This window comes from Nelumbo lutea, chromosome 1 (assembly GCF_056320005.1).
Source record: "Nelumbo lutea isolate HS-2025 chromosome 1, American lotus-T2T, whole genome shotgun sequence".
NCBI classification, from domain to species: Eukaryota; Viridiplantae; Streptophyta; class Magnoliopsida; order Proteales; family Nelumbonaceae; genus Nelumbo; species Nelumbo lutea.
The window spans coordinates 59858030-59876642 of NC_142684.1; the positions used below are offsets into that span (position 1 = coordinate 59858030).

General features: G+C 38.4%; 1 pseudogene across 1 annotated transcript in view; it reads right to left on the reverse strand.

Moving 5' to 3' along the window:
- Positions 1 to 18613, reverse strand: part of LOC148874768 (E3 ubiquitin-protein ligase PRT1-like) — a 59327-nt pseudogene that overhangs the window by 25894 nt on the left and 14820 nt on the right. Inside the window, exons 2-5 of the transcript XR_016105866.1 lie at positions 16871 to 16899; positions 16616 to 16798; positions 4459 to 4835; positions 4164 to 4366 (exon numbers count right to left, since the gene is read on the reverse strand). The product of XR_016105866.1 is annotated as an E3 ubiquitin-protein ligase PRT1-like (transcript). The remainder of the gene's footprint in view (positions 1 to 4163; positions 4367 to 4458; positions 4836 to 16615; positions 16799 to 16870; positions 16900 to 18613) is intronic.

The window sequence follows — 18613 nt, forward strand, 5'->3', positions numbered from 1 at the left end:
TATCATTCTCCAATAAAGTTTGAACCTCTGAATCCATAGCATCTTTCCAATGCTCAACTGCTATGGTCTGGCTGTAAGACTTAAGAATATCTGTGGATGACAAAACAACTGAGAAGGAGATATGACAAGAAAAGAAGCAACAGTGATCAGGTGGACGAGAAATACGAGATGACCAACACAAAGGAATATATGAAGGTAAATCCTCGAGAGGAGAATTTGTACTTACAGTACTGTTGGATGGAGATGAATAACCAGTCATTGTTGCTTGAGGTGGAGGAGGCAAAGGCAATGGGCAAACTGGATGCTTCCTAAAATACATCTAAAGAGGCCGAAATGAAGGAGAATCACCTGTAAAACCAAAGTTATGAAGAATAGAAATGGATGGTGCAGGCAATTTTCTAATATGTTCAAAGAATGAAAGATTCTCAAAAAAGAAGACATTGCGAGAAATGTGCAACCGACGGACTTTGGGATCATAAAAGAGAAACCCCTTGTGTTTCGTACTATATCCCATAAAAGCACACATAGTTGATTGAGCAGTTAGCTTGGTGTGTTCATGGGGTGGGAGATGGGCAAAACAAATACACCCGAAGCCATTAAGTATGGTGGGCGATAAAATAAGGACTGATGGAGAGAAGAATTTCCAAGAATAGGTGTTGGAAGAATATTGATGAGGTGAACAGCAATGCAGATCGCCTCCACCCAGAAGGCAAGGGGAGCATGAGAGTCTTGTATCAAGGATCTCACCATACTAGCAATGTGACGGTTCTTGCGCTCTGATACTCCATTCTGTTGAGAAGTACCAGGACAAGATCTTTGGGACTGAACACCGTGTTGTTTAAGATATGTTTGAAACTCACCATCCTCACCATCATAGTACTCTCCCCCTGAATCTGACCTCAAAATATTTATAGTGCTTTTAAACCGGGTCATTACCATAGCATGAAAGTTCTTAAACATGGAGAAGACTTCTGATTTCTTTCGAAGAAAATAGACCCATGTGTAACGATATGGTTGTTGTGTGAAGACTATGAAGAAGCATCCTAAACTTTGCACCAAAAAGTGCATCAAAAAGTGCATGGTCTTTCTCTTACTAGGATGCTTCTTCATAGTCTTCACACAACAACCTATAGATAGATCCCCAAAGTGAGCCAATTCGTATTCAGTCCAAAGATCATGCATAGTATTCCTAAATCAGCTTCTCCCCTTGAACATAGGAGAAGATATCAATTTCAATCTGATATTGCCTAGACATATTCAATTGTTGATATACCTTTTCAAGGTATTCGAACATGTCATAGGCTGATTTGAGACCTCTCATCGGAATACTAACATCCATTGAGATAGACCCACATATCCATGAAGTAACTTAAGCATTCTCAGTTCTCCATTGTTTCAACCCTTTGACATCATTAGCATCAGGCATGGAAGTGGAACCATCAATATAACCCCACATGCCTTTCCCTTCAACAAAATATTGAAAATGAAACTTCCAGAGAGCATAGTTGCTCCCATCGAACTTGACAGAAATAAATTCATTCTTTTCAAGAGCCATAATGAAAATGAGACAAAGTAAAGACAGATCGAATCAAACAATAAAGTAGTAATCAAACTAAGAGAGTCAAAAAACTGATAATAGAAACCTTTTACAATCACCAGAAATTGTCCAAGTTCCAGCAAATGGAGAAAACTGGATACACAGTCCAGAAAAGGAAAGTCTAGATGCAATCTCCCAGAAGAGATGTATAGATCTCTCTCAAAACTTCTCAAATCTCAACAAAAAAGTCAGAATATGATGAGAGGGCCTAGGTGACACTTCCTTTCAATTCTTACTGCAAACTAATGTCATACGATAGAGATCTAATGAAGTCTCTCTTACTAGATGCGCAAAACACAGAGAAAATGTCTCTAGAGAGATCGAAACAGTCCAGAGTCAATCTGCAATGATTGTAGTTCTCAAACTGATCAAAAAAGAAGAGATAAGGATCAGAGAGCAGCCTACTCTAACACCATGTTAGTTTGTAAGAAGGTGAAAGAGCAAGAGATGAGACAAAGGTTCAGATCTGTTAGGGTTGATCAATCAGATCGAACCAACCCAGAAAAGATTGTCCTTACAAAGATAATAAAAGAGCTGTACACTAAAGTACATGCCTATTATAGTACAAGTAAGGATAATAAAATACAGTAGAATTACAAAACTACCCTTCATTTCTTCTACAGATACATCATTGGGACTCTTCACATGGTAAACTTTGGGTGGGATGCAAGGGAGGTGAGGACTTCTTATGGGGTAAGTGTCTAGAAGGAGATTATGAAATTCAATTCATTGATTCAATGGTTTCTTTATTGGAAAGTGGGGAGTGGGTCATGTTGGAGGTTACAAGGGTATACTTCTAATGTTGATAAATTTTGGGGACTTGTATGTATTTATGGGAGGAAGAGGGTCTTGTGTGAAATTTTGATATAATTTGGTCTTTTACTTATTTAGCCATTGGTTATGTGGGACCAGGATTGAGTGAGTGAGGACATTTTGTTTCGAGTCTATAGAGAGAGTTAAACAGTCTATGCCCTCAACTCCAATCGGATTGAAGTATTCTGACATTTATTAGTGAATAAAATCATATAATTATTATTTCATGTATGGTTTGGCATGTTTCTGTGCATTACCCCTTAAACTGGACATTTATTAGACATGATTTTTTATAATTATTATGAGACTTATGCTAGTTTAGAATGTCCTCAATTATTGGATAAACTTGGGGAATTTATCTTGCCAAGACTGACACTATTGTTTTACCAAATTGGTGGAGCAGTCTGTCTCAATTGCTAGGGTTAGATCTAAGGTACAATCAGTGGGTGTTTGCTAAAACATTGAACAATGACCATTTTTTGTTATGCCCTATACCTTGGAGACAAATGGGCAAAACTAGAAAGTTGCACTTAACCCCTAAACTTGATAATGGTACTCACTAAGTGTTGGACTTAGCTGCTTTTGATGTATCTATCAACTAGTGAGATCCTCTAAGGGTTAAATACTTGAGTATGTGGGAGCAGTTTGGAATATCACTTGAGTAGGTGTTCATTGTGATAGGATCAGCCACTTAGTCAAACAAAGAGAAAGTCTTGATTTACACTCTCTTTTATGGAAACCTAACACTGTCGGCTATGGATTTCAACATGTGTTTTGAAGTTAATCCGCAAAATGTATTTATATCTATAAATAATTTATTTTATGAAAGGGTTTGCAAAAGGTTTTACTCTTCGGATCCATCTGAGAAGAGAGTGACACTACACTCCACAGTCAGGGAAGAGGTCCTTCCCTGAGTAGTGTATATATATTATGGGCTGAAACCTGATGGGCTTATTTCTCATATTAATTCATTGGCTTTGAGCTTCATAGGGTGGCTGAACCCAAGACCCACTTATGCTTAAGTGTTGGGCCGATTCCAAACCCAATTAGATTGGACAAGAGGTTCACTAGGTAGATCTAGTGAGTTCGGCCCATGTGGTTCTCTACATGGGCTGAACCCATATGGTTAAGTGTGACTGTGTGAGGACTGAGGACTTAGTGGGTCCCACTCCATACATGATTCAGGTCTAATTGGTTAGTCAATTTTTTTTTAATGAAAGGATTTGAGTGAATTGATCCAATTCCCTACATATACTAGGACTAGTTTGACTAGTCCTATAAGGCCTATACCAAGTTTGACTAGGAATTGGGTAATTGGATTATTTGGGTCAAACTTGGAATGAGCTTGGATATTTATTTGTTTCTATTATGATTAGAAAGGTTTCTAAGTTAGATAACTTCTAATCAAGTTAGAAACCTGATTTGGAAACTCCTAATAGGACTACAACTTATAGTCATTTTGATTTTTACTAATAACAGTAACTTTCTAGATGATTAGCTTGATTGCTTTTGCTTTGGCCACAAGGCCCTCTACCTTTCCTTTTCTATGTTATAAAATTTTTAGATATACTATCAAAAAAATACTACTTGTGCGTCTAATAATGCTTCAAAAAAAAAAAAAAACTCATTCAAGAAAAAAGCCACGAAAGAAGAGAAAAAAAAAAGAAAATTTTACAATAAAATTAGTGATTCAACACAAAGTTGTTTAAGCATCATTAATAAAAAGAGAACACTTTAAGCAATTGAAACATACTAGTTGATGGAATCCCACTTTGACAATGGACTTGTTTGTCCTGGACTGCCTCTCTTCTTAGTGTATACTCCACATTGAATTGTTTCTCTAAAAAATTATGAAGCTCCAAACATACTTTTGGACATCCATTTGGATGCAGACTTTGACAATTTGGCACCTAAGTGTTTCATCCACATTGATAGCTATACAAGATTCACAAAACACTGAAGAAAAGAAAACATCAGAACAAGAATAATAGGAATTCAGTTTTTCCAAAAGTGTACAACGTGAGATTGGTGCTAACTGCTAAGATTACCATGGCCACAATTAAGAACTGCAGGTCGAAAGAGAAGTTGTTTGCATGAAGGACACATCACATCAGCAAAAGATATCTTCTTGCAAGTTCCACCATTAATGTCATCTTTATTTTTCTCAACAGGCAGATTTCTTCTGGCTTCAAAATTGGCTGCAAAACCTTCTTTAGGAATAATAATAGAAGTATCATGAAATGATGTATCAAGCTCTGATGGCACTGCAGTGGCAGAAGAATTCATTTTCCCTGCTGAGCAAGTGTCCATAGAAAAGATGATCTGAGACCCATGGCGGAAGAATGTGAAGTACACCCAAGGAGATTTAATTCTTGTCCAGACAAATGATCATCAATGTGAGGTGAGAAGCAATCCTGTTTTTTTTCTTCCTCAGAAACAAGGAACGAGAACATATACATTATAAAGGAGAATAACAATACTTGATCATGTGCACAGAGAAACAATTGTATTGCTAATAGTAATTGTGAACAATATTCAAGCTTGAGCATGAGCCCATGACAGAAATTCATTTAAATTGAATAGTGGAAGATGGAACTAAGCAAGAAGTTGTGTTTTCATTCCAAGTAGTTATAATATAGAAATGCATTAGATGCATGGATGATGCAGGTGGTGAATTTAAGTAAGTGATGACAAAGAATCAAAAGAAAAAACTTGGGAAGGCTGTAAGAGGGGACAATCAGAAATATGGCTCTTCTAGGTAAGTGGTTATGGAGATTCCCTAATGAACCTCAGGCATTGTGGAATTTGCTTATTAAAAGCATCCATGGTCTTCATCCTAATGGTTGGACTTCTGGTCTTGTAAAAATCCCACTCTAAAAAGTCCATGGAAAGCAATTATGACCTTACTCCCAACCTTTTCGCAACATATAAGGTATGATGCTATTGGTGGGCAATGGCTGCCTTTTGTCAAGCCTTTCCAAGAATCTATAACCTCTCTACCCTTAAAAATAAACCTATTGCTGACCTAGTAACACATGATGGAAAAGGGTGGGTGTGACCGTGTGAGCTTTGGGTTTGAGAAGAGCCTTCCTTGAGTGAGTAAGAAATGGGTGAAATGACCTCTCTTCTTGATATTCTCCAATAAATAAGCTTTAATCCTTTAGAAGTGGATGAGAGAGTGTGTGAACTTGTTGCTGTGAAAATTTTAATAAACTCTCACACAACATAATTCAGTCAATCAAGTGATTGAGTTTTTATTATTTTGGGTAAGGCCCATTCAGGGAATCATACAGATTGTTCCCTTTAATCACATCTCCACAAGAAAGTAGAGAACACCTTTTGATTCTGACTTGAAGAAATGAATGCATAGAACAAAAGAAAAGAACAATAGGGTACTTAAAAAGAACTTTTCATTTGTGTTTCTTTTACATTAAGTGTACAAAAATGAGAAGAAAGAAAAAGAAAATATTGATAAACTATACAACAATACATTTCTTTCTTTTCTTTTTGATACAAAGAAAATTTCCTTCTCACTCCTTTCTTCATAATAAGCTGCAGTCAATCAAATAAAATTTTGACTGTAGACAGCCTTAACCCTTGGATTTTTTGCATATAAAAACGGAACCATAGTCAATCAAACTGAATATTTGATTGTAGACAGTTTTTATCCATCTGTTCTTCATTTTCATTTGAAGGGAACCATAATCAGCCCTTGAGAATTAGACTGTAGATGGTTTAATCCCTAACTTTGTCTTGAAAGTGGGATCACAATCAACTAAGTAGAGGCACCTGGTTGTAGATGGTTTATTTCCCTCTATTTCCCTTCTCAAAAGTGAAAATATAAGAGAGCGAAATAAGGATACATAGCAGAAGACATATATAGGAAGTATTCACAGAGAGGACTTTCCTTTTTCTACCTGTACTAGTGAGACTTTTCCTTCCCTGCCTTCCCTTGAGCACTTCTCTTTTCTTCCCTCTTTATCTTTGCTTTTCTTAAGAATCTCTTGAGAAAATTTTCCCTGAAGAGAGTGTCCATGTCTAGCTTCCCCTTAAGGAGCTTAAATAGGGAGTTGAGTAGTTATGTAACTACCTCCTCCTCCTAGATGAAAGACACCTGTCCCTCCCACTTAAGGAGAGGGAACTCTCATATGGGATACTTTTTATAGTTTTGATGATTTGGCTAGCAGACTAGCCAACCCACTTATTTGGTTTATTATATTATTAAATATTATTTGGATTAAAAAAATGCCTTCAACAGAACCTAACAATAATGGGTTGTCTCTTGTGATTCTTTTTTCCAAACCTTTCACCAACCTCCTAAACCGGACTCTTTCCCAATTAAAGAAGTGTGGGGCAGCCCTATTCCTCCCAAAGTAAAGGTTTTCTGATGGGAAGCTGCCATACAAATCATTAACACCTATGAGGGTGTCTCTCACCTTATATTTGTGTCATTTGCTTTAGAAATGGGGAAACCACCAACCATCTCTTTTGTTGCATTGTACTTTTGCAACACAACTTGGGTTCACTTTTTATCTCTTTTGGGGGCGTGTTTCGGTGCCTCCAACAGAAGTCAAAAAGATGTTTAGTTTTATGGCAATGTGTTAGAGGTTCTGTACTTTGGAGTCCAGCAAGAAAGGAATGCCAGAATCATTGAGGAGAAGAAAAGGAGGGTGGAGGAGTTAATTGAACTAACTATGATTAGAGCTGCCTACTGAGACATGGTGAGTAAAGAATTCAAAAGGTGTTTCTCCAAATGATATGTTAGGGGAATGGAAAACCGTTGCTGATTTTCAGGACAGTAGACCAAAGAGGGTGGTCTGTTGATGTGTTCCAACAATAGATAAACTCGAGTTGAATTTTTTTTTTCATAATTGTAAGCTCAATTTGAATGTTGATAGATGCAGCCATTGGGGGTGTAATCAGAGATCGCAATGGGTGTATCCTACTAAGCTACTCTGGATCTATTGGGTTTGGCAACTCTCAAAAGGCTGAACTGAAAGCTTTAATTCAGGGGTTGGAATTGATGAGGCTAGTAAAAAGCAGACGGTTGTAGCCAAAAGCAGTGCTGAAGCCGAATATAGGGCCATGGCTCACACTACCTATGAATTAGTGTGGCTGAGGAATCTCCTACAAGAAATTGGGTTTCACATGGATAAACCTATGAAACTGTACTGTGACAACCAAGTTGCACTCCATATCTCATCCAATCCTGTCTTTCATGAGAGAATAAAGCACATAGAGGTTGATTGCCACTTTGTGAGAGAGAAGGTTCTTGCCGAAGAGATAAATACAGAACATGTGGGCTCCAATGACCAGTGGGCAGATTTGTTTACAAAAGCTCTAAGCTCAGGGAAAGTGAGTTATCTATTAACAAGCTAGGATTATATGACATATATTCTCCAACTTGAGGGGGAGTGTTAAGATGTGCCGAATAGGGGTAGTTTAGTCTTCTTCTGTTTATTAAGTAACTTGCTTATGTGGCAGTGTTATTAGAGTTACTCTGCCCCACACTTAAGTAAGGGCATTTCTATCTTTGTAAACATTATTAGAATCTAATATAGATTAAGGGGGTCGACTGGATGGGTTAACCGTCAAATTTTCGACTGACCCTTCTTCTTCTTCTTCTTCTTCTTCTTCTTCGGACTACTGTAGCAGCAGTCGAAACATGGTTTCAGAGCGTGCATCTAGCTTGTCTATTCCAAGACTCGGATTATGAACAAAGCACACAACCAAAGACACGAGGAATTAATGGAAACGGAGATAAAGTGGGAAACAAGATGGAGAAGGGGGACCGACCATGAAGAATAAAAGAGGGCATTTGATTAATGAGAAAACATGCAGTGAGTACAGCATCACTCCAAAACCGTTTAGGAACATTCATGTGGTGAAGCATAGACCGAGCAATTTCAAGAAGATGACGATTCTTCCGTTCAGCCACATTTTGTTGATGGGTGAAAGCACATGAGGTCTGATGAATAATGCCATGTTGTTCCAAATACTGTTGAAATGCAATAAGAAAGTATTCACGACCATTATCTGAACGGAGAACTTTGATTGAACACCAAATTGTGTGTGTATTTCAGCATGGAATTTTTGAAAAATAGAAAATAATTCACTTCTTTCTTTCATTAAGTAAATTCATGTCATTCTTGAACAATCATCAATAAAGGAGACAAAATACTTGTACCCATTATAAGACTCTATTTTGATTGGACCCCAAACATCTGAATGAACCAAAGAAAAAGGACTCAACATACGACTCTCAACTCTTGGACTGAAGAACACACGACAGTGTTTACCAAACTGACATGACTCACATTGTAAAACTGATAACTGACTCAATGATGGAACCAACATCTTGAGAACCTTGAGAGATGGATGTCCCAGTCGGCAATGCCATTGTAGAGGAGTAAGGGAAGTCTGAAGTGCAATTGAAGATCCACCGCCGTCAAGGTAATACAATCCACCAGCTTCATGCCCCCCACCAATCTTCTTCCTCGTCTTGAGATCTTGAAAAACACAAGTGGAAGGAAAGAGGGTAACAGAACAGTTAAGAGCTTTGGTCATTTTACTAACAGACATAAGATTGAATGAAAACTTAGGTACATATAAAACAGATGATAAGGGGACAGAAGCCAAGTCAACATTACCAACACCACAGATGGGAGATGATGACCCATTGGCAAGTGTAACAATTTGTGATGTGGAGATTTCAAAAAGAAAAGAGAACACACCTGGAGTCCCGGTCATATGATCTGAGGCTCTAGAGTCAATAATCCAGGAAGGAGTTTTAGATGACATGCAAGCAATACCTGATTGGGCATATGTGGCAGTAGTATGCTGTGAAGTAGTTTGAATGAACCGTTCATACTCATCACGCGGAACACTCACCATCTCCCTCCCAGAAGTAGTAGATGTAGATGTGGGAGGTGTTCGATTTGCCAGTTTACTATCACTAATAGCAACCTCGCCTGCTACAGCATGATTAGCCCATTTAGAGGGAAGACCATGTAGGTCATAACAGAAATTCATGTGTCCATCCCTACCACAATGAGTACATTTCCTTGTAGAGTTGTTTTTTTCTCTGCCACGGCCTCCCCCTGAGTCACAGCCACCCCGACCAATCATGGAATTGCCACGCCCCCTCTGGAATGACCTCCCCCTCTTGTACTATGTCCACCACCTCTAGCTGTCACAAGTGCTGATCTATCATACTGTGTGGGGTTCTTTGTCTGGCCCAAAGAAATTCTACGAAGTCTTGAGAATACTTCATCAAGTGTAGGAAGAGTAGAGCCCCCCAATATTTGAGCTCTAATTGGTTCATATTCCGACTTCAGCTGCTCCCTTTGCTGTTGCTGAACTTGAATATCTGGAGTAACGGGATGATAGACATTGAGTTCATTCCTTATATTCTTCATGCAGGCATAGTACTCTTCTAGTGTTTTGGTTCCTTCTTGTAAATCAAGGTACTCCTGATATAGCTGATATACTCTTGTTGTGTTATCTTGTCCAAAATATAGCTTCTTAGCATGCTCCCATATATCCTTAGCTGTATCAAGGAACATGAAGTTGGCACTAATTTTGGTCCACAGCCAAGTCATGATTTGAGCATCTTCTTGTTCCCAATCATCAAACCCTGGAGAGTCAACCGGTGGCTTCTCATCTTTTACATGTTTTACTTTCTTCTTTGCCTTGAGAAAAACTTCCACTGATTTAGCCCATGGAACATAGTTCTCCCCATTTAGCTTAATTGAGGTCATTTGTACCCCTAGGTAGTTGGAGGAAATTACTACACTAGGTTTCTGATCATTGTAGCCATCTCCTATTGTTGCCATTGTACTCTTTCACAGTTGTCTCTAACTTTACTTCTCAGCTACAAACTGATTGATGTTGTTCACTGTTTGATATTTCAGCACCTATTGCAGCCTCAAAACACCACAATGGAAGCACACACTTGTTCTTATTCACACTACTGCTGACTTCACACACTTACGTCCCACATAAGCATCAGTTTACCATTCACTAATCACAAGTAAGGCCCTCTTACAACCACTCAAGCACCACAACACAGCCAAATCTGTTGCACCTAGTTCAAACTTGTTTAACACACTTAAGAGGGCATTACACAACCACAAGGAGTTCGGCAAGGTCACTGCATTCTACCTTACACCACTCGGCCACTTACAGCAGCCCTAACACCATTCAACAACTTACAACAGCCCTACACCATTCGGCTACTGCACACACAGCCCTTCCTAGGGCAACAATGAACCTAGTTCTCTAAGTTCTACTCAATACTAACAGCTTCCTGTAGGGTTTCTACCCAGAAATATAACACTAGAAGAAGAGAGAACCGACCTTCCTTTGAGAATATCAATCAACCATTCACTGCTGAAGTCACTTTCCTTGTTGAGGAAGGTTATGCGCAGCAGAGAGACAAGTTGTAATGTTTCTGACCTAGGGCGAACCAGTTCTCTCCATCGACTGACCAGAAACAAATGTGAAGAGTCACGAACAATGCTGAGGTGCTTTACCAACTAACGTAGGTCAGGAACCTAGCTCTGATACCAAGGACATATTTCCAATAAATCAAGGACATATTTCCTTTGGCACAGATTCACACCTTGTTTTGACCTGGCAACATCTATTCCCAAGAAATACTTTAATGTTCCAAGGTCCTTTGTTTGAAAATGATTTTGCAGAAATACCTTTAGTTTGCCAATCCCCAATTTATCACTACCAGTGATAACAATATCATCCACATAGACCACTAATAAAATCTTCCCAGCTTTTGAGTCATATCTGAACACTGAGTGATCGACCTGGCATTGCTTCATTCCAAAACTCTTCACCACTTCGCTGAACTTCCCAAACCAAGCACGTGGAGATTGCTTCAACCCATAAATTGCTTTCTTCAGCTTGCACACCTTACCACCCTCCCCCTGAGCAACAAACCCAGGTGGTTGCTCCATATATACCTCCTCCACTAGTTCACCTGGATGGTGGCGGGTAATGAAGGAGGAACTTTCTACTCTTCAACATACTCAAACGTGGGAACTTACTACTCGCCCACCTGGTAAGCATGTTGTGGGCTGTAAATGGGTGTATACTGTGAAATACTTGCCAGATGGTAGTGTGGAGCGTCTGAAGGCCAGACTTGTTGCTAAAGGTTACTCACAGTTGTATGGTGTGGACTACATGGAGACATTCTCTCCGATGGCTAAAATTGGTTTCGTTCGTGTCCTAATTTCCTTGGCAGTTATGTATGATTGGCCTCTCCTTCAACTTGGCATAAAGAATGCCTTCCTCCATGGTGATCTAGTGGAGGAGGTATATATGGAGCAACCACCCGGGTTTGTTGCTCAGGGGGAGGGTGGTAAGGTGTGCAAGCTTAAGAAAGCAATTTATGGGTTGAAGCAATCTCCACGTGCTTGGTTTGGGAAGTTCAGCGAAGTGGTGAAGAATTTTGGAATGAAGCAATGCCAAGTTGATCACTCAGTGTTCAGCTATGACTCAAAAGCTGGGAAGATTTTATTAGTGGTCTATGTGGATGATATTGTCATCACTGGTAGTGATAAATTGGGGATTGGCAAACTAAATGTATTTCTGCAAAATCATTTTCAAACAAAGGACCTTGGAACATTAAAGTATTTCTTGGGAATAGATGTTGCCAGGTCAAAACAAGGTGTGAATCTGTGCCAAAGGAAATATGTCATTGATCTATTGGAAGAAACAGGACTATTAGGTGCAAAACCGATTGGGACCCATATGGAACCAATTGTTAAGTTGAGCAGTGATACAGGAGAAGTATTTGAAGATCCTGGAAGGTATAGACGATTAGTGGGAAAGCTGAACTATCTGACTATCACGAGACCCGACATCTCCTTTGTAGTCAGTGTGGTGAGCCAATTCATGCAAAACCCTCGTATACCTCACTGGGATGCAGTCCTTAGAATTGTGAGGTATCTGAAAGGAGCTCCAGGCCGTGGGCTATTGTATAAACCAGGAGAAAAACTTGAAGTAGTTGGGTATACAGATGCAGACTGGGCAAGCTCAGTGAGTGACAGAAGATCTACTACAGGCTATTGCACATTTATGGGAGGAAATCTTGTGACATGGAAGAGTAAAAAGCAGACGGTTGTAGCCAGAAGCAATGCTGAAGCCGAATATAGGGCCATGGCTCACACTACCTGTAAATTAGTGTGGCTGAGGAATCTCCTACAAGAAATTGGGTTTCACATGGATAAACCTATGAAATTGTACTGTGACAACCAAGTTGCACTCCATATCTCATCCAATCTTGTCTTTCATGAGAGAATAAAGCACAGAGGTTGATTGTCACTTTGTGAGAGAGAAGGTTCTTGCCGAAGAGATAAATACAGAACATGTGGGCTCCAATGACCAGTGGGCAGATTTGTTTACAAAAGCTCTAAGCTCAGGGAAAGTGAATTATCTATGTAACAAGCTAGGATTATATGACATATATTCTCCAGCTTGAGGGGGAGTGTTAAGATGTGCCGAATAGGGGTAGTTTAGTCTTCTTCTGTTTATTAAGTAACTTGCTTATGTGGCAGTGTTATTAGAGTTACTCTACCCCACACTTAAGTAAGGGCATTTTTGTCTTTGTAAACATTATTAGAATCTAATATAGATTAAGGGGGTCGACTAGATGGGTTAACCATCAAATTTTCTTCTTCTTCTTCTTCTTCTTCTTCTTCTTCTTCTTCTTCTTCTTGTTTGGACTACTGTAGCAGCAGTCGAAACAAGGCTAAAGAAGTTAAAAATGTGGAGGTGAAAAGTGATTGTCAAAATTTAATATGCTGGTTGAAGATGCAGGATCTAGTCCACCTTTGGTGCAGCAGGCACAACACTTGGGTTCCTTATGGAATAGCTCATTCAAATGGGCACCTAGGAGTTAAAAACGCGGTAGGCACAACACTTCTTAACCAAGGCTGGGGTACAGAAGAATAACCTTGAATCGAGCTGTCCAGGACCAGGGGAACTTGTAATACTTGTAATCTTGTTGATCTGTTCTCTGGTTTCTATTCGTACTTTTATTGTTAGAGCTCCGTGTCCTTTGGAATTGGTTTTTGCGTTTGTAGCAACTACTTATCAAGTGCCAATCATGGTTTAAAATGTCCCTAATTTTCCTAATATTTCCACGACATATTTCCATTTCCATAAGTAGCAACAAGAAATTTTACTGGAAGCGACATTTCCCCAATGAACACTACCAGACCTTTGTGGAGTACAAGAGATAGTATCCACGACATATTTCCATTTTCACTTCCATGGGTAGCAACATAAAATTATACTAGAATTGACATATTCCCTAGTGAACACTACCAGTACTATGTGGAGTACAAGAGATAGTATTATAACATAAGTTGGTGACAATATTGTAGATATGTTAAGTAACAAGTTATTGTCCACCTAACTTACATGATTACAACTTTGAGCTAGCTCAATATTCATTTCAAACATGAAGTTAAATAATAGTTTTTGTTTCTATAGTAGATTATTTGGTTGATCTATTACAACCATTTACATTTTCTATGAGTTTAAATTTTGCTTTAACTAATTCCATCATGAAGTTCTAAAGCTTAAGGTTAAAAGGGCAACTTCAAAACATATTCTTTTGTCTATAACCTTAGTTTCTTAGTTTTGTTTAATAATTTGGAACAAGATAATAATTTCAAAAGGTGTGCTTATGCTTCTTTTGTCATTTCATAAAATATCATTCTAATTTTGCATATTTTACAATGTTTCCACCATGTCTATAATTTTTACAATATTTCCAGCATTTCCAACATGTTTCTTATATTTGGATAACCAACATTTCCACCGATATCGACATTTTAAACCTTGGTGCCAATTACACGACTTCCCACAAGAGGTAATGATAAGTACGATAAGTACTTCCTTTGAGATTTCCTATCACTAAACAGCTCAACAAAAAATGAGTTCTCTTGACAGATGCAAGTCTATTATTTCCCGAGTTCAATGCAATATAATCTTTTCCTCTCCTTTTTCAGTGTGCATCTAACCAAGAGGCTTCTGTTGCTGAGTGTTGCAGCTTGTCTGGAAATTCAGTTATTTGGTCCCCTACCTTTAGAGGAATCTTTTCAACTAGGAGCTTGAAGAGATAATGACCATTTTGACTATTCTTCGGTCTCAAAAGGTTGATTTCTGCTTAGAAGATTAGTGGTATTGGAAGTGGAATCCAGATGGTGTTTTCTCCCTCAATTCTTTGGCTTCCAAACTTTGTAGAAAGGGTGACACTGATTTCCCTTGTTCTCAAGTGTGGAATCCTATTAGCCCATCTAAATCCAACTTCCTGGTCTGGACTATGGTTCTGAATAAATGTCTGTCTAGAGCTAATTTTGTGAGAAGGGGCATTCAACTTTTGGACCTTTCGTGCAGTCTGTGTAGGAACAATTCTGAATCTACTGACCATCTGTGCATTCACTGCCCGTTCTCTTCTCAGTTGTGGAACCACTTTTTCAGCTCCATGAACTTAAGATGGACTATGCCAAGATCGGTAAAAGAGCTTTTGTGTTGCTGGAACATCAATGATCTTAACAAGAAAAGGAAGATAGTGTGGAAGGCTATTCCTAGTGTTGTCTTATGGTCCATTTGGTCCAAGAGGAATAGTAAGCTTTTCTGTAATAAGGCCTTAAGTCCAGAAGATTTAATCCAGAAAGTTGTGGGCAAGTTAATCTCTTGGGTGTCAGTTTCTGAGGAGTTTAGAAATTGTAATTTGTCTGTTGTTTTTCGTTCTAGTTCTTGGTGGAGTATGTAATTGCTGTGTTGATCAGTCTGCCTTTTTGGGACTGATCTCAGCTTGTATGTGCTGCTTTTGAATAAATAAATATTACATTACCTTTTTCCAAAAAAAAATATTATGGAACAAATTTGAACTCATTTGCCAAAAATAAACTTCTAGCAATATAAAAAGAAAGTCTTGCTAGATATGGCCACACCATTTTTGGGACAGGCCATTATTTATCAAACCACCCCAACAAATCATTTAACAAAACATAAGAACTGATAGATTACACGTATCTGCACATAAAACAAAAAAAAAAAGCTCAGGAAACTATCCATACAATGGAGACTCACAATCCACAAAATGATTCCAGGCACAATAATAGAAATGTCGTGTTTAAGAAAACACAATAGCAAATCTTCAAGAAAGCTAACTGTATGAGCCAATAGCAGAACTCCACTAGTAGACAATGTTCATAGAACCAGACCGGGAGAGGGGAGAGGTTCAAGAGTTAGAGGTTCAATCGGGGCCGAACCATGATTATGTGGCATATACATATATATACTACGGGTTAACGGTAATATAAATCTATCTGTTAATGTCAACTATGTAGGGGTAATTTTGTCTTTATGGTTATGTTGAAGTTGCTGATGTGTAAAGTTATGTTAGTTCTTATGTCCCTCACTTAAGTAGGGGCAAAAGTGTAATTTCCAGATTAATTGAATTATAAAAACAAATCTGGCCGAATGGGAGACTGATTTTCTCTCTTGTTCGAACCAGAACTTTCTCCCCTTCTATTCTCTTCTCTTCTTCTTCTTCTCCCTCTCTTTTCCTCTTTCTCTTATTTCTGCTGTGATCACTCTAACAGAATTCAAGGGCAGGCTGAATTCTAATACTATCTATAATATATTTTACAACTTTTAATATACTTAAATATGATGGATGGATGGCAAGTTCCTTAATTATTAAAGCATATGACTATGGTTCAAATCTCTTAATTTACATTTTCTTTAAAATATGTGCTTAATAAAGTAATATGTACAATAAAGTGTCATTAATTAACACAAGTAAAGAGATGGACTAGTGGTAATTAAGCAATATATGAAAATAAGAGGTCATGGGTTCAAGTCTTGTTAAACACATTTTAAAATTTCAATAATTCCAGGACCCGAGTGGTTTCATAAAACCAGGACCGGTTCACTAGTTTTATGGTTAAACTGGCCAGTCAACCAGCTTTCACCAGTTTTTTAGCAAATACAGTTATTGGGGTGTGACCGAACCAACCATGGTCCCAAGTCACGATTCAACCAGTTTGACTGGCAGGACCGATCTGGTTTCCTAAACACTGTTAGTAGAGTAGCACTAAATCCAGATATTGAGTACATCAAAAACTACAGGGAAAAGGAATAGAAGATACTCCGAAGTTAAAAGCTTACCTAGAACTTGTTTTTCCCTTCTTTTATAGGCAACAGGGTACATCTTCAGGAGCAAGAAATGAAGCAATTGGCAGATACTAGGGAAATGATTATACAAGCACCTACATATTGGACAATGGGATCCCGACATATTGTTCATGGCTCTATGAACACACCAGAAACAAGCAATGTGGCCACATGCTGCTATAATATAAATATAAAATTAGTAAAGTAATAATTCCATTTTAAGATATGGTCTTCGATATACCTTCTTACCAAGTACAATTGGCTTGTAGAGGAGATCCCTGTAAATATAAAAAGGAAATTACCAATTTACCATTAGACAGGTTGAACATCAATCAGAAGAAAATATTCATCAAGAAAAAACATCAACCAGAAGAAAACTTCAATTGATAAATCGAAAAGGGAATGACAGATGTGATAAAATAATGATGCAGGTAGATACTTCTTTTCACTAATCACTACAGAACTAAACCCGTAAGAGTAGAATTCTAATACTCTACAATTCCTCCTTTGCAACAACCTACAATGGGGTAACCCATTGCTCATGAATTCGAAATTGATCCATCCACAGCTAGAAATATATTTACAAACAAAAGGGCAGCCCAGTGCATGAGGCTCCCACCAATGCGGGGTCTAGGGAGAGACAGATGTACGCAGCCTTACCCCTGACATATAGAGAGGCTATTTCCAAGATTTGAACCCTAGTCACCCAGGTCGAAATGGAGCAACCCAACCATTGAGCCAAGGCCCACCCTCAAATCTATTTACAAACAAATATTTATTTATATTTGTTTATATGATCTACTCTAGGCCAGCTCATCCAAGCCCACACTCTTTGTTTAACTACTAGATAAGCCACCAAAAGAAAGGATCAAAGGAGTAATCAACACTAAAGTTTGTACGAGGGAGAGATGGGAAGCTTCACTAGGACTCAACACCTCATCATCTATTGCACCTATATTTTTTTATCAATAACATGAAATTTTCATTAGATAAAGATAAAATACAATGGAGCACCACATAGAGAGATAAACTCTCTTAGCTTTCTCCGAGGTGACATCAGAATACATAGCTTACAGCATTAGCCTAGAATATCTGATCCCTTCCCACCCCTTGCTTTGCCAAAGCATCAGCAAAAGCATTTGCACTCCTTTTTACCCATTGCTGCTGAATTTCTATATTTTGAGTTCAGCATTTGAACTTTCTTCTTTCATTGATAAAGTTCCGCCAACCAATATCTTCTTTTTGCAGCCAGTTTATTACCAAATTAGAGTCCCCTTCAATAATCAGTCTTCTAATGCTCAGCTCCTTCGCTTTTTGAATTCCTCCCATCATTGCCATGATTTCTGTCCTCAATGAATCTCCCACACCTATTGGGCCTGAGCATATAGCTATAATTCTTCCCTCCTCATTCCGAAAAACACCTCCAATGCCAAAAGGACCTGGATTCCTCTCATTATTGCCATCGAAACTCAATTTGACAAACCCATAAGGAGGTGGGAGCCAAATCAGCCTGATAATAGCTTTTGGGAGAAAGGAGTCTACCACCTCTTTCCACTTCCTAAGCAAGTCATTTGTGGAGATGTCATCAAAGCTGCTCAAAGACTTGACCCACTGGATCACTCTAGCTGTGATGGCCTGAATGGTTCCTTCTCTACTTCTTTCCTTGTCTGAAAAAACTCTTTGATGTCACCAAAGTTGCACCTATGTTTTTTGAAATGAGTAAATCATTAAGTTTAAAAGTTGTAGTTTCAGAGGTTTGAAAGTACAGCACCTACAGTTATTGGATGCCAGTCTGGTCTGGTAGATAGATTTGTAAAAGCAGACCCAGAAATGGATGATATTGTGAGCTGAGCATCTTCAAAGGGGAATCCGAAATGCCTAGTGGAGGTAATAAGATTGAACACTAAGTTGTTTCTTTTTATTATACAAAATAGAGAAGAAGCTACAGGTGTTTTAGAATGGATAGAAATCAAATAAGGTCCCAAGAATTGC